This window comes from Adiantum capillus-veneris, chromosome 11 (assembly GCF_014529385.1).
Source record: "Adiantum capillus-veneris isolate H3 chromosome 11, ASM1452938v2, whole genome shotgun sequence".
NCBI lineage: Eukaryota > Viridiplantae > Streptophyta > Polypodiopsida > Polypodiales > Pteridaceae > Adiantum > Adiantum capillus-veneris.
The window spans coordinates 17,190,325-17,206,826 of record NC_140941.1 but is presented as its reverse complement, the minus strand read 5'-3'; the positions used below and the strand labels follow the sequence as shown (position 1 = coordinate 17,206,826).

Sequence of the window (16,502 nt, the reverse complement as noted above, 5' to 3'; positions counted from 1 at the left end):
TACATTTCTACTTGCCCATGCCTTCCACATTGGCCTTGTCCCTTTGCCCTACACCTGCTACCATCCTCATCTTGGCATAGAGAACATCCCTACACATACCAACTTTGGCTGCACCATCATTGCCCAACCCCCTTCTCAAACATTTATGTTCGACCAAAAGCATATTTACAAAACTTTAGAAACTGGCACACCAAACTGACAACCCAAAGCACTTGCGAAACCACAACCATATGTACAGGCTATGTGCAAAAGCTTCATCTCCTTTTACACTTTGCATATTTAGGGTGGGTTTCCCACCCCCCTTGGCTACAATTTGATGCACCTCACGCATTAGACTTCTTTTAAAAAACAACTTGATCCGCATACCGTTCACCGTGTGTCTAAGAAGCTTACCATTTGCCCTTACAAGTTGATAGGTCCCGTTTGGAAAGGCCCTTTGCACTTTGTACGGACAATTCCACTTCTTTTTAGACTTGAAATTCTCATACTTCATCACCCAACTTCCTTTTTTCATCTCCCTATTTGGAAAACTTGGCTTAGCCTTCCCAACTTGTACCTCTTGTTGCTTCACATGATGATCCCTTGTTTCCTTCCCATCTAGCTGCAAAACATGCATACCCACTTCTTTGGACTCATCCTGAGACCATGGAATGAGCCTCCCTTGAAGCCCTCCATAGCATGGTTCTTCATCAACCCTATTCAAACTACCTGGCAGAACAGACTCTATAGCACAACCCCCTCCAGGAAAGCCTTGTAGTCTATTTAGAGATATTTGCAAAGCAGCCTTCAATAGCATACTCATCAATAGCACAACACCAAGATTCAGTATCTAGACATTTGCATCTACATTTTGAATGGCTAAGCATAGCTGTTCTCTCTACAAACTAGTATTTTAAGACTCTCTCACTGGTTCAAGGATTGGTTCCACACCGAGCTCTTTAGCCTCAAGAACATGCTCTACTAAATGTCCAACTTGTTTACCATAAACTTCTTCAAGCTGATCATATCCTATCTTTGGAAACTCTCACAAACAACCTCCATCTGACCCTCCAACACCTGCTCTACCATCACACCATTGGATAGGCAAGACAAAACATCTCCCCATACTTCCTCTTCGACAAGGTCAGTAGTGCTCTCCTCATCTGCACAAAGATCCTCTATGGTGACTCCGAATAGATCTGTATTAATGTTTAGCAAATCCTCCTCTCTTTCCTCGTCCTTTGTGTTAGTGTAGCCTTCATCATCGTTCGTCTCTGTCTCATACTCTCAGCTTGTTCTATTGTCGTCATCTTTGGCTGCCATAAGATCAGAGCTACTTTCCTTGGTCTTCAAATCTAGCACAATCTGTTTCCCTCTCTCTCTGTCAGGCAAAGTAGACACTTTTCTCTTTCAATCCTTCTTAGCACCTATTTCTAAAAGCCACAACCTACCTTGTTACCATATATATGTGGTAGTGATGTGTGTGAACACCCTAGGACCGCTGGGGAATTTTTTCCCTCTTTAGGAGGTTTTTTCCCCCATGCATTGTATATACGCCCATCACTCTAGGGCTATCGATCTTTCCATGGTACACTAAGTAACACACTCTCTATTGTGTACCTTGAGCTTCCTTCCTCTTGTTAAATCTTTGTGCGTTCCCTTGCAACCCTAATTCCAATAATTGGTATCAGAGCAGGTGCCGTCCTCTCGGGCTTAATCACCAGTCGCTTTAGCACACGCCTGCTCATTTTCTCCAATTTTAGTGAGCTTTGGCAAGCGTTTGCAGGTCAACAAATATTTCATCAGAGATCATAGAGCTCAGTCTGCTCAGATTTTTGATTTGGGCTCATTTCGGTCTCTGTTTCCACTACAGGCAGTACTGCACAGGATATTTCATCATTTTGTGAAGAATTTATCAGTATCATTTTTTGCAAGATAGGTGCCTTACAGTATTCTATGGTTTGTGCTATATAGCTTGGTTTTTCTCACTTCATTTCTCCTCTTTTTGGGTAGTTTTCACATCAGGTGTAGCATTTACCATGGCTGACAACAAGACAGATGTGTTCAAGATGTTTGCAGTTGAGGATAGATTGGATGGGGAGAATTACCCTATGTGGGATTACATGACGCAACATGTCCTTGTAACAAAGGGCATCTAGAATATTTTGTAGGGCATTGATGTACGTCTTGGTTCTGAGGTTGTAGGCAATGTTGAGGATGTGGCAGGTCTTGCTGCAAGGATTGCTACTATTAGACTTGTTTTGCCTACGATAGAACAATCTCATTGGGATGTAAAAGATGTGTACTCATGCATTGATACTGTTGTCTTTGAATTACACCATTCTTCCTCACATTCGTTCAGGAAAATCTGCAAAACAGGCTTGGGATATTTTGGTTGGTCTTTATGTAAGTCGCAATGAGGCTAAAATTACTTTGCTGTGTAAAGAGCTCGAGTCAAAGATTATGCATGAGGAAGATGATATGGACACTTTTCTTGTTGGTGTCAAGGATATCAAGGAACAATTTATTTTTGCAAGTGAAGTCATTTTAGACAGTTCCCTTGTGCAGACTGTTCTTGATGCCTTACTAGATTCTTACTAGACTTTTTCTAGTACTTGGAGACTTATGACCCAAGGAAATCCAGAAGTTATCAAGTTTGATACATTATGCACATTGCTATTGCAAGAGTCACTTTCCAAAAAAAACAGGACTAGATAGTGTGCAATTGAATAGGCTTTTATTGCTTCTCAAAGAAAGGGTGGTAATAGCAATGCAGCCACTTCTTATGGTTCTGCTGCGAGTGGCAAAACTTCTTCTCCTAATGCTTTTGTTGGCAGCAATTCATCTGGAAATTCTAGTGATAAGGGAAAAAAGAAGATGTGTTGCCATTATTGTAAAGCTAATGATCACTTGATCAAGCAGTGTCCTAAGTTGAAGTCCAAAGAGGCTAAGAAGAAAGAGGGTGGCTCCACTGCAATGAAAGCTTTGAAGTCTATTACTCCATACGTAGCATGGCATGATACAAAGCCTTCTATTGAGCACATGCCTGTTTTTGACTGTTTGGCATATGCTTTGGTTCCACAACATAGCATAGAAAATTGGATGATAAGGTTTTCAGATGTATTTTTGTTGGTTATAGTGCTAAAAGCAAAAGTTACACGTTGTATCATCCGTAAAAAAGTGTATTCTGGTTTCACATAATGTAGTGTTTGTGGAAGATTCTTTTCAGTCCTTGCTATCATGTACTAGAGATAGTAATGTAAGCTCACAAGACATTTATGACACTTTGTTGCCTCTTTTCAGTGGTGGAAGTTTGAATGTAAATTCCAATGAGGCAAATGTACAGCCTATGGGGGTTTCTGAAAATGTTACAGATCAGCCTATTACTGATGCTGATGTACATGATGTAGTTGATGAGGAAAGCGCTGAAAATGAGCAAGCTAGAGGTATGCCAAAAAGGCTGGTGAATACATTGCGTGACATTAAATTGGATGCACCTTTGTCTAGTTGTACTCGTTCAGGCTCTCGCCATGCATCTTATGCATCAAATTGTTATACTTTGGCTGTGTCTAGCTTACATGATGTTGAGGAACCTCTGTCTTTTGATGAAGCATAGAATTCAAAAAATTGGATGGTTGCCATGCAATCAGAATATGATGCACTTATAGAAAATGACACATGGACTTTATGTGATTTGCCTCCTGGCAAAAAGGTTATTGGTACAAAGTGAGCTTACAAGCTGAAATGCAAGCCTGATGGTGAGATCAATTGCCATAAGGCTCGACTTGTTGTAAAGGGCTATTCTTAGTAGCAAGCTAACATGGACATCACGGATACCATTTTTTGGAGCTCTCATTGTAAAAACACTTATTATTTTGATAATCCGAGAATATTTTAACTCTTATTTTTTGGATAATCCTTGTAATTGATGAGCTGGGGCTACAAGCTTCTAGATTGCATCAACCTATCATTGCCTATCTTTAGTTAGAGCTCCCAAATTATTAGTTTTGACCACCAAAAATCTTGACTAAGGTATAAAAGCCAATTTTTGTAAGTTACTTGTAGGTTTTTTAATAATGAAATACACAGTGTGAGCTAACTGCTCTCACTCCTCTCCTTCTCGCGCTTCCTACTTCCTCCCTGGCTGTCACATTGCAGTCGCGTTTATTACATTGCAACCGCAGGTAAGAGCTCTACGCATTGACGTAAACACATCACATATTTTGTAGCTTTTGACATCGCCAATTTGTGGCCTAATTTCATCATAAGTAGGAATTTACACTTCAAAATCAAAAACTAAGCATAGACGGGGTATTGGGGCAGCATTGCTAAGCATGTAGATGCATTATGGGTCGAAAACGACTAGGTCAAAAATCCACTGCTGTTAATAATCGGAATTTTGGCACTTGACCTAAAGTGGGGTTGGAGACCATAAGCATGTGTGCTTAGGTCTTATAAACTTGTCCTAGAAGTTCCGTTACGATTGGATATCATTTGATGTTGTAACGGATGTGATTTGTTTACCGATGAGCGATTGGCTTTTGATGATTTTAGTCACTTGAGTGTAGCTTGAGTTAGATGTGATTTGTTAGTTGTTTTTCAAGATATTGAAAACCTCTTGTAGCTAAATCTGCATGGGATAGGATGGTGAGGTTAGACATGAGTCCCACATTTGGCACCGCTGCCGGGGATCGAAGAGACCTAAACTAAGGAAAAACACGAGTGTCTTGTGAAGTTATCCTTTAAATTCCTCTAGAATCTCATAGAGTAAAACTTTCTTTTAGAACCCGCATAGCCTCATATTGTTGTCTTTGGCCGTGTAAAGGTAGCTTGGAAGTAATTGTACTTGTCGAGTGCCTTTAAGATTTTAGGATTGTAGGATTAGAGCAGGATTTTGAGAATGATTGGTAGACGAGACAAGTCTTAAGATCAATGCTCAAGAAACCTTAAAAAAAAAAAAAGAAAACGAGTGGTTGTGGACACTTTTCACAACCCCATTGAATGAGAATCTAGGAGTAGGGTAAGTAGGATATTCGAGGTGGATTTCAGAACATTGCTCTCTTTGAAAGAATCAAGTGTGAGTTGTTATTTGAAGTGCAAAATTTTAGGTCTAAAGGTAGAAATAGCACGAAAAGAGTCCAAACCACTCAATCCGACAGGAGAGTAAGCTTAAAAGTTGTATGAACCAGTGGGTAAGCTCAAGGACACTCTGAGATAAAGATTTCAAGAGTTGGTCAAAACTCAGATTATTTACTTTTTCTTGATATTTTAGAAATTAAGTTTTGACTTGATTCATAAGCTTAAAATAACTCATAAAAGGACTCCTTAAAAAAAGTGCAAAACTTGGTTCATTTCAAGCTTGAAGCTAATAATCGCAATTATTAACTTTCAGCTCAGATTTGACCAAGGTTCGTACCATTGGCTCATTGCATGCGTACAAACAAATTTTGTGAACATACAAAATATTTGGATCACCAAACTGGCAAAAAACTAGGTAAAAACTAAAGTTTGTACTCACTTTTTAAAATTTGATTGTAAATTGGAGAAATATTTGTCCAAACTTGATGAAATTTGATTCATAGGCTTATATTGATGTGATAAACATGTGTACATGCTCAGTTGACCAAAAAGATGCAAAAAGTTATTAGTTATAAATAATCGTAAATATTTACATCTGTGTCATTCTTCAACTTTTTTGACCAAGTTGGCATACCACTAGCTTTACCATGTTGTAATAATCCCACAAAGCAAATTTGGTAAGATTTGGATCATTGGATTGGAAATTGTGACCAAATTTTCAAAGTTAGTCTACGGACAGAAAATTGATGACCATTTGACCAAAACTTGTCCAAACTTGTTGAAATTTGGCTAAAGACCTTAACTTGAGGTGCTTAACAAATATCTTTCAAAGTTGGGACAAAAATTTACAAAACTAGAGCTACAGTAAATAATTACAATTATTTATCTCTGCTTCAAACTTGAAAATTTTGCAAATTTGAGTACACCATAAGGTCAAGCATATCAAGTAGACCACACAAATCAATTTTGGTGAAATTTGGATCACAAAAGTGAGATTTAAGCGAGATTCTTGAAATCAGAGTGTCTGTGGACACAAAAAAGATTCTTGAAATCAGAGTGTCTGTGGACACAAAACAGTTGATAAACTTGCATAGAATTTGTCCAAACTTGTTGAAACTTGTCCAGAGACTTTAACAAAGTGTAGACTTGGTAAACCAAGCCAAAAATTGCAAAAAAACTGGCAATAGTAAATAATCACAATTATTTACTATTGCTACACAGGGACATCATTTTTTACTTTTGAACTTGTACAGTGATAGACCAGCATAATATCAAGCCACCGGGAAATTTTGAGTTCAATCGGATCCAAATTGGTACATGTTCACTCAGTTTCTAGGTTGCAGATTAATCCTTTGATTTTGCCAAAGTAGAGTTTGAAAATTGCAACGGTTGACTCAATTAGCTCGATTTGAAGTGATACACATAAACCAATCACCATAGCGAGCAAAAACTCTACTGTCTTTATAGAAGAATAGCTAACTTGATCAAATTTGTACAGGAATCAGGTTGCAGACAAGGAATCGATAGCTTGACAGGAAGTGCAATCAAGTCAAGCGGAAGAAATTGACAACAAGTCAATCCAAAGGTAAGGACTCTATCCAGGGCTTTGCAAGTCTTTATGAACCTTAGATCTGGTCGTGTACTAGCAAATCAATGCATATTCGGAAAAACCTCCAGTAGAGTATCCATTGAAGAAAGTGGAATCAAGGCAATTCCTTGCACACTATCCCTGAGGAAGTCTCAGACACTTTTTCAGATTCAACCTCTGAAATGTCTTCCTATTCGACTCACTCGAAAATCAGAACAACAGTGCACTATAAGCCTATACTCTCATTTTATAAGACTAATTGCCATGGAGCTCAGGTTTACCTGGATTCTAACGAAGAGTATGCTATTCGCATTGATGACCATGGTATCGAGTTTGCAAAAGAGATTAGGGAAAACAAATAAGGAAAAATGTACATGGACAGAAACAAAACTTAGTATTTGCAAGTCAAAAACCCTGATGATAGACAAATGGGGGTTTGAAGTAAACACCAGAATCCCAGATATGATAGAAAAAGAAGGACCACCAACCTTAGAATTCGAGAGATACGATCAAGTAGATTTGAAGCCTTTGAAAAGGCTTAGTACGGATAATCCTAGGATTGGAGTCTATTTTTGGGAGGATAGAAATGTAAAAGATCTTCTATGACTTTGCATGCCAAATCAGGACAATTGATGGCCATGAACATCATTTATATCTTCAAGATCAAGGATAAGGGATCAACAGACCTACCAACCTACCTGTTTAGGGATTGTTATAACAACAACTTTGTTATGATGACTCCTGAGGAGGTAGAACAAACCAAATATCAAGGGTATTCTATAAGGGATTGGATATTGGGACAAGGACCATAAACAATTCCAAGAGATGAACACCGTGAGAGATCTTCTGAGAGTAATGTTAAAAAACCAAAAACCACCTTATCACAAAGAAAACCGGATGACACTAAGGCCAGTCTAGGGCTACATGAGTCACTATTTCTAACAAACTGGTTGGAAAGACTCAGAACAGGACCAGAAGACCGGGAGTTAAACCAAACAAACACGTCATACCAACCGATTTTCAAAAATGAGTTAGAAAATACAGTGGATCAGGGGATCCATACGACCACTTAGCAAGCTTTAAGCAAGTGCTAAAAGCAGAACGTATATTTGATTTCCATACTCAATTTAAGGGGTTTGGAATGACATTAGAAGGAAAAGCATTGACCTGGTTCCAAAACATTCCACCAAGGTCATACTTTAGCTCAAGGATTTGTAGCTGCTTATTCCAGAACGGGGATCAAACACAATATGGTAGCTCAAATCTACAGCTTTAAACAGAAACATGGTGAGTCTGTTAGGGATTGTGCAACTCGAATGAAACAATACATTGACAGATGCCCAAGGCTAGAGATACCGGCAGAAGAACGACTCGTATCTTTGTTTCTATTCTCGTATCTTTGTTTCTAGAGGGACTGCTAAACAAAGAACTTTATGCTATACTCTATAGCAAGAAGCATACAACCCTAGAAGAGTGTGTGTCAGATGCTATTGACTTAGGAGACTCTTGTGATATTTTCAATAAATAATATGTCCCTAAGGATAACCAAAGTGAGAAAACAGCATCCACCAAACCAACACAAGTAGAAACGGCTGCTACAACACCACTTTCAGCATAGAAGGCATGCTCAAAAGGATGAATAACATGATGAACAACATGCAAAAAGCAACTATGAGGAGACTACGACAAGGGACACCTCAACAAGGACAACCAATTAGGCTACAAAAATGGTGTGCAATCGAGGGTGAATGGACCAAACATGAGAACACCGAGTGCTACTTTCGACCAAAGTATGATGGGAATGTTTAGTACGTGCCCATGGGTCCACAAGGAAAACCCATGTACAAATATCACCCTAATATGACTCAAGCTCAAAGAACTCAAACTGTGTTGGGTCAACAACCTCCGTATCGAAGACATAATGTAGTGCCTATAAAGTACATACATTAAGAAGCAGTCGTAGATGAACAAGCACTAGTGCCTGTTACACCCTATGTTGAGCTTAGTCCATCTACAGTAATGGTAGAAGTAGATTGGTATAATTTAAATCCACCACCGATGGAAGAACCTATGACTTATACTCCACCAGAGCTTGCACCAATGTATTATGTAGCTAATCAAAGTGTTAGACCTCCTATGGTAAGACTGATGATTAAGCCAAGAACGGAAAACTGTCATAATTGTGGTGCAGATGATCGTTGGAAAAATGAATGCCTGGAGCCTGATAGAAACCTCAAGCCGATTGAAGCTTATTGCATTCAATGTTGCAAAAAGGGAGGCCACTTCCTAAAAGATTGTCCTAAAAATCCTTTAAACAAGGGAAAAACAGTAGTAAATGTAGCCCAAGTGATACCTAGTAGCTCATCTCAGAGTGAACCAATTGTTCCAATCAAGGTAATCACTAGAGCTCAAGCTAAGAAAAAGAAGCATAACTCCTCTGATGATTCTGAAAACAAAAAAATTGCCTCTCAAAAGACCAAACGAAGCAGAAGCAAAAGGTACAAATTGAGAAAACAGAAGCAGCGAGCTAAAATCGAGGAGAAAGCAACAAAGCTATTCCAAGAAAAGGTGAAAGAACCTGAAAGTGAAATCAAAGAAACAAATGTGGAATCTGGAGAATCAATTTTGGTTGATAATATTTTTGAGCCTATCAATGCAGCCTTGGAAGCCTACCAAGCAAGACTTAAAGCAGGCCAAAACATGGAAAACAAATGGAAAAATTATCCCTCTCCATACATGGAAGTAGCTAAGCTTGAAGCTTATCAAAAATTGGTAAGAATCACAGAAGAGATGCTAGAAAAACAAAAACCCAAGTTTGAACTTATAGCAAAACCTGAAGAGCTTGTGGTAAGAGACACTAAAGAAAAATCCAAAGTGGTGGTAGAACCCCACATTGAACCAAAAGAGCCAGAACTTATAGTGTCGGACAGCAAAGATGCCTTAGACAAAATTCCATTCATGGAGGAAGACTGGCCAGGACACTTATGGAAAAAAGTTAGATAGATCAATGATGGGAGCCTCACTGTAAAGTCAGCTCCTATAAAGGAAGTTTGGTTAGACAACCTACCTCCTAATATGGACATGGATGTATATTCCTTGTATAGAGATTGCGGATCTGAAACTTCAAAAATGTCAAAACCATTGACCTTGAAAACATTACCCTCTTACTTGGGAGATAACAAAGATGAATCCATAGTGTGTAAGACCACTCAAGTAAAAAGAGTGGAACAGACCTTGGAAGTAAACAATATTCATTCAATCATGTCTACACCCATCCAATGCACTCTTACGTACTTTGGGAGAACTGTTAAAACTCAGACAATATTTATGGAATGATTTACAGAATACCTTAGAGAAGGTGGGGATAACAGGGCTAATCGCAAAAAATTAGGAAAAATTAAAACACGAAATGGATAACAAAGAGATTTGATATGTTCCAATGAACAAAGTCGGAGAATACTATGAAGGAGAAGAAGGAAACACCACCCTTCCATTGAAATATAATGACATTGAAACCATGGCAATACTGGATAGTGGTGTAGGCATAGCCATAGTCATGAAAGCAGTATGGGAATCCTGGGGACAACCAGAAATTCGACAAACTTGAATGAAATTGCAATTGGTTGATGGACATATGAAAAGACCCTTGCGACTGTTAGAAAAGGTGATAGTTAATTCCTATGGGATTGAATATCAACACACTTTTTCCATAGTAGACTTTGAGAAGAAACTCAATTACGAAATCATATTGGGAAGACCTTTCATGCGATAGGTACAGCTTATCCAAGATTGGGGAAACAACTATCTGTACTTGAAGCAAGTGGGATCCATTAATTTAAAAGATCACACTTATAGAGATGTCTTGAAAACACCCATACAAGAGTTTGATTCAGCCTCTTCAGCTGAAATTAAGCTTCCCTCGTGGTTAAACAAAGACACTCCTATTTGGATGTGCGGAGCTTTAGAAAACGGGAGCTTAAAACGAAAAGAATGTATCTTAGAGAGGGATTGTACAGACGAAGACTATGATCCTGAACCCTTTTCGAAACATTTGTTTCAGCCATTTGAGTGGACTCAAATTTTAGCAACAATGGATGTATGTGTGAATACGTCTATGCCTACTCAATTTTGCAATGAGGATGGCTACAACATGATTCCCATCCAAATGATTTCAACCCTTCACATTGAAGATGAAATTGAGGAACCCAAGGACTTGATGAAAGCTCAGCAAGTATTTTCATACCTCTACTACGATGCAACAGATGAGTTAAACGAACACTCGGCTACCTCAGAAGATTTGGGGTCAGAAAAAGACATGTGAGAGCTAAGCTACTCTTGAAAGGGGGGAGGAAAACTTTTTTGACTTTCCTAACCAGAAATCGAGAAGAAAAAAATGGTATAGACAAAAAAGGGACACCAGAAATGTAAAAGCAAGAGCTATGCCATCATTCTCCAGTAGAACACAATTCCTCATGCAGATAGATGCACATGATTGTGTCAAGGATAAAATCACTGGCAGATATCTTTCAAACGGAAATTCAGAAATGTTGAGAACATTGAGAAAAACAAGGAAGGATACTCAAGCAAAGCCAAAAAAACAAGACAAGGAGCCAACCATGACAGGAATTGAGCGGAAAAAGAAATATCAAGAGTTGAAAAAAGAACTAAAGGAGATATATACAACCAAAATCGAAACCACAGAAGAGGATGGTAAAGATGTAATGAGTGTTCCATCCCATTACAAAAAGTTATACTCTCCAAGATCGAGAAATCATTTCAAAACAACATGTTAGAGAACTACGAAAACAAATTGAGTCCTACGAAGGACCTGAGAACGCGAAAAAGATAGACTTGGTTGAACCAGGGGAAGAATCTAGGCTTGCATACATTGCAAATGACCTAACAGAAGATGAAGAAGAGCTTTTACTAATCTTACTAAAAGAATACCGTGATATATTTGCTTGGTCTTACAAGGATCTCAAGGGTGTTGTCCAGAAATTTTTCAACATACCATACCCATGAGAGATGATGCGAAACCAAGTAGACAAAGGCCATACACATGTAATGAAACATTTGCCAGGGAGATCAAAGAAGAGATTGAAAAACTAAAGGAGGCCGAATTCATTTACAAAATTGAACACACAAATTGGGTGTCTCCAATTGTGGTAGTACCCAAGAAGAATGGGAAATTACGAGTGTGTGTCAATCTCAAAAAAGTGAATGCAGCTACCATTAGAGACAACTTTCCTCTTCCAATCACTGAGCATGTGTTAGAACGATTTGCAAGAAAAGAAGCTTACACTTTCCTAGATGGCTTTTTGGGATACAATCAACTTTTGGTTGACCCAAAAGATCGGCATAAAACTGCTTTTGCAACAGAATGGGGTATTTTGCCTATCACGTTATGCCCTTTGGGTTAACTAATGCTCCTGCCACATTTCAAATATTGATGAGCCATGCTTTTAAAGAATATCTTAGGAAATCCTTGTAAGTGTATATAGATGATCTATGCGTACATTCATCAATCTGGGCTGATCATGTTAAACACCTCAAAAAGGTACTTGAAAAATGTAGACTTTATAGGATTTTCTTATCCTGAAAAGTGCACATTTATGGGTAGACAAGGAAAACTTCTTGGACATATAGTGTCTAAAAATGGCATAGCTACTGACTTGGATAAAATTCATGTTATTGTTGATTTGCCTAGACCAACAATAGCCAAAGGGGTTCAAGCCTTCATGGATATAATTGCAAAACCCATGTATAGCTTAATTACACACTTTGAGTGGACTGAGGCATGTAAAGAATCCTTCATGAAGCTTAAGAAAGATCTCACTTCAGCTCCAATATTAAAAGCACCAGATTGGAATAAGGTATTCCACATACATGTAGATGCTTCCAATTTTGCCATAGGTTGTATACTAGCTCAACCAGGAGACGTGAAAATCAATTTTCCTATTTCTTATGCTAGCCAACAGTTGAACCTGGCAGGAAAGAATTACACTACCACAGAAAGGGAAGGATTAGGAATGATCTATGCCATAAAAAAGTATAGACATTACCTATTAGCCAACAAGTTTGTGTTCTTTGTAGACCACCAAGCTTTGTTGTACTTGGTCAACAAGCCATGCAGCACAGGAAGAATAGTTAGATGGTTCATCATTCTTCTAGAATTTCATTTCACTGTGGTTGTAAAAAAGGGCACTACACATCAAAGAGCAGATCATTTGTCAAGGATTGTTTTAGGAGAATCACCTAAAGGGGTAGATGATGATCTACCAGCTGCCTATTTGTTCTTCGTGGAAATGATAGCTTGATGGTCAAAAAACACGGTGTCATTGATGACAATAGCTCGTGGATTCACAAATATCACTTCCTATTACAATCAAATTAATCAAGCAATCAGCTATGGATCAATTACTAGCTGGTAGACTATTCAAAAGAAATCAAGATGGAATATTGCTCTTATACATTGATCTTGAAGAGAAAAACCAATACCTAAGTCAAGCACATATTACCATAGTAGGACTTCACTTTGCAGAAGACCAAACTATGCTACGAATTTTGACACTTGGAGTATTTTGGATGACTATGAGGAATGATGTTTGCTCTTTTGTAAATGATTGTCCTCAACGTCAAAAACAAACACCCATACCTCATGTAACATTGTTTCAAATGTCGCATGCTCCTAAGTGGAGTAACTATCTAGTTACTTACTTATCAAGACGAACATTTCTTGAGGATATGAGCAAACGCCGTCAAAGAGCAATTGAAACTGAAGCAAGAGACTATGCTCTTATTGGAAACCAATTGTATCGGAGATGTAAGGATCAACATTTACGTCTTTGTGCAAATGAATATGAATATACTCCGATTATAGAACAAGCACATGCTAGATTAGTTGGAGGTCACTTTTCTAGTGAAACCACCACAAGAGAAATCTTGATGGCAGGCATATGGTGTCCAACACCTTTTGCAGATGCCAAAGAGTATGTTCGAAGGTGTGATCTTGTCAACGAGAAAAAATGCCAACATGTGTAGATAGCATGCTCTTAAGACCAACGATGGGAGCTAGAGCTTTCGCAAAATGGGGTATAGACTTTGTTGGGCCAATACAGCCACCTGCTTATAGAACCCAATCTCAATATATCATTGTAGATATGGACTATTTGACCAAGTGGGTGTTACCATATACATGTGGTAGTGATGTGTGTGAAAACACTAGGACCGCCGGGGCATTTTTGCCCTCTTTAGGACGTTTTTTCCCCTGAACCTTTTTATATACACCCATCACTCTAGGGCTATCTATCTTTCCATTGCACACTAAGTAACACACTCCTATTGTGTCCCTTGAGCTTCCTTCATCTTCTCCAAGCTGTGTGCATTTCTTTGCAACACTAATTCCAACAATTGGTATCAAAGCAGGCTCCCTCCTCCCGGGCTTCGTCGCCAGATGCTCCAGCACACGCCTGCTCATTTTCTTCGATTTCAATAAGCTTTGGCGAGCGTTTGCAGGTCGGCAAATATTTTGGGTGAGCTCATAGAGCTTAGTCTGCTCAGATTTTTTATTTGGGCTCATTTTGTCTTTGTTTTCAGTACAAGTAGTACTGCACATGCTATTTTGTCATTTTGTGCAGAGTTTATGTCAGTGCTGTTTTCTGCATAACAAGTGCCTTATAGTATTCTACGATTTGTGCTATATAGCACGTGTTGTTCCCACTCCGTTTCTCCTATTTTCGAGCAGTTTTCACATCAGGTGCAGCATTTACCATGCCCAACAACAACACAGATGTCTTCAGGATGTTTGCTGCTAAGGACAGGTTGGATGGGGACAGTTACCCTATGTGGGCTTATATGATTCAACATGTTCTTGTGTTAAAGGGCATATTGAATATTAAGTAGGGCATTGATGTACGTCCTAGATCTGAGGATGAGGGCAATGTTGAGGATGTTGCAGGTCTTGCTACAAGGATTGCTGCTATTAGAGTTGTTTTGCCTATGGCAGAACAAGCGCGTTGGGATGTAAAGGATGTGCAGGCTCATGCATTGATTGTGTTGTCTATGAAGCGCACCATTGTTCCTCACATCCGTTTAGCAAAAATTTGCAAAACAGGCTTGGGATATTTTGGTTGGTCTTTATGCAAGCCGCAATGAGGCTAAAATTGCTTTGCTCCATAAAGAGCTGGAGTCGAAGATTATGCATGAGGAAGATAATATGGACACTTTTCTTGCTAGTATTGAGGATATCAATGAGCAACTTATTTCTGCAGGTGAAGTCATTTCAGACAGTTCCCTTGTGCAGATTGTTCTTGATGCCTTACCAGATGCTTACCAAACTTTTGCTAGTACTTGGAGACTTATGACCCAAGGAAATCCAAAAGTTGTCAAGTTTGATGCATTATGCACATTGTTGTTGCAAGAGTCACTTTTCAAAAACAGCAGGACTAGACAACGTGCAGTTGAGCAGGCTTTTATTGCTTCTAAAAGAAAGGGTGGTAACAGCAATGTAGCCACTTCTTATGGTTCTGCTGCGAGTGGCAAACCTTCTGTTCCAAATGATTCTACTGGCAGCACTTTGTGTGGCAATTATGGTGATAAGGGCAAAAAGACGATCAATGCCATTATTGTAAAGCTAATGATCACTTGATCAAGCAGTGTCCTAAGCTGAAAGCCAAAGAGGCTAAGAAGAAAGAGGGTGGCTCCATTGAAAATAATGGTTCCACTACAAATGCAGCCATTGTTGAGTCTTCTATGAAAGGAGATCGTGTTGTTGATGTTGATGCAGAATGGGATTTTAGGGCAGAGTGCACTTACAATCCTGTTGTCCATGATGCATGCTTGTCAGTTTCTCAAGATTCACATGTGTGGTATTTCGACAGAGGTGCTACAAAGCACATTACCTCACATCGTGAATTGTTCACCTCTCTTGAGTTTGTCCCTCATGGGAATTTACTCATTTGTGCCAACAATGCCTCTTATCCGATTCAGGGAGTTGGAAAGATTGTGCTTACTACTGCTAATGGTAGTTCTTTCACACTTGTTGCTGCACTTTATGTACCTAGGATCAAGAAGAATCTTTTGTTTATATTTTCACTTGCTAGACTTGGACTTGTAGTCAAATTTGTGGATGACAAATGTACAGTTCATGATCTCAATTTTGCTGATGAAATTGTTGTATCTGGGCTTTTGTGCTATGGGCTGTATAAGCTCACTTTGTATGACAAGAGTGGACAAAATTTTTCAAATGCTATTGCTGAAGGAGTACGAGCAGAAGTGCGACGCGAGAGAGAGTGCGAGAAGAAGAGCACGACGATATGGTGAACTCGCTCTACTGTAATGTGTAGAGCATAGTGAGTTCTTATTAGGTTTTTACAAAAGAATATGTGTACATACCTGGCGGCCCGCCCACTTACTTGGGCGACCACATTGGGCTTTATACCCCAACAACCTCCCACTTAAAGTCCAATGTGGTACTTTAAGTGTGAGAAAAGCTACTATACAAGCTAATATACAAGACATGTAGAGAAGTGATGTACTACCCTACACCTAACTGCTTGCGAAAATGCGCAAAGCTCTCTAAGGGAAGTCCTTTTGTAAGTAGATCAGCAAGATTTTTTGTGGTGTGAAATTTGACAAGCTGAAGTTGCTTATCCTCGAGCATTTCCCTGATGAAATGATACTTCACATCCACATTCTTTGTCTTTGAGTGATAAACTGGATTGCGAGCCAATTGTATAGCACTTTGACTATCGCAATATAACACAGGCATCTCTTCTTTGATTCCCAAATCTGTTACTAGTCGATTAAGCCAAATTGATTCTTTGCATGCCTCTGATGCTGCAACATATTCAGCCTA

General features: G+C 39.0%; 1 pseudogene; it reads left to right on the top strand.

Annotated features, from left to right (window-relative positions):
- LOC147446937 (uncharacterized) overlaps positions 1-3,787 on the top strand; it is a 33,122-nt pseudogene extending 29,335 nt beyond the window's left edge.
- Positions 3,788-16,502: the final 12,715 nt, after the last annotated feature.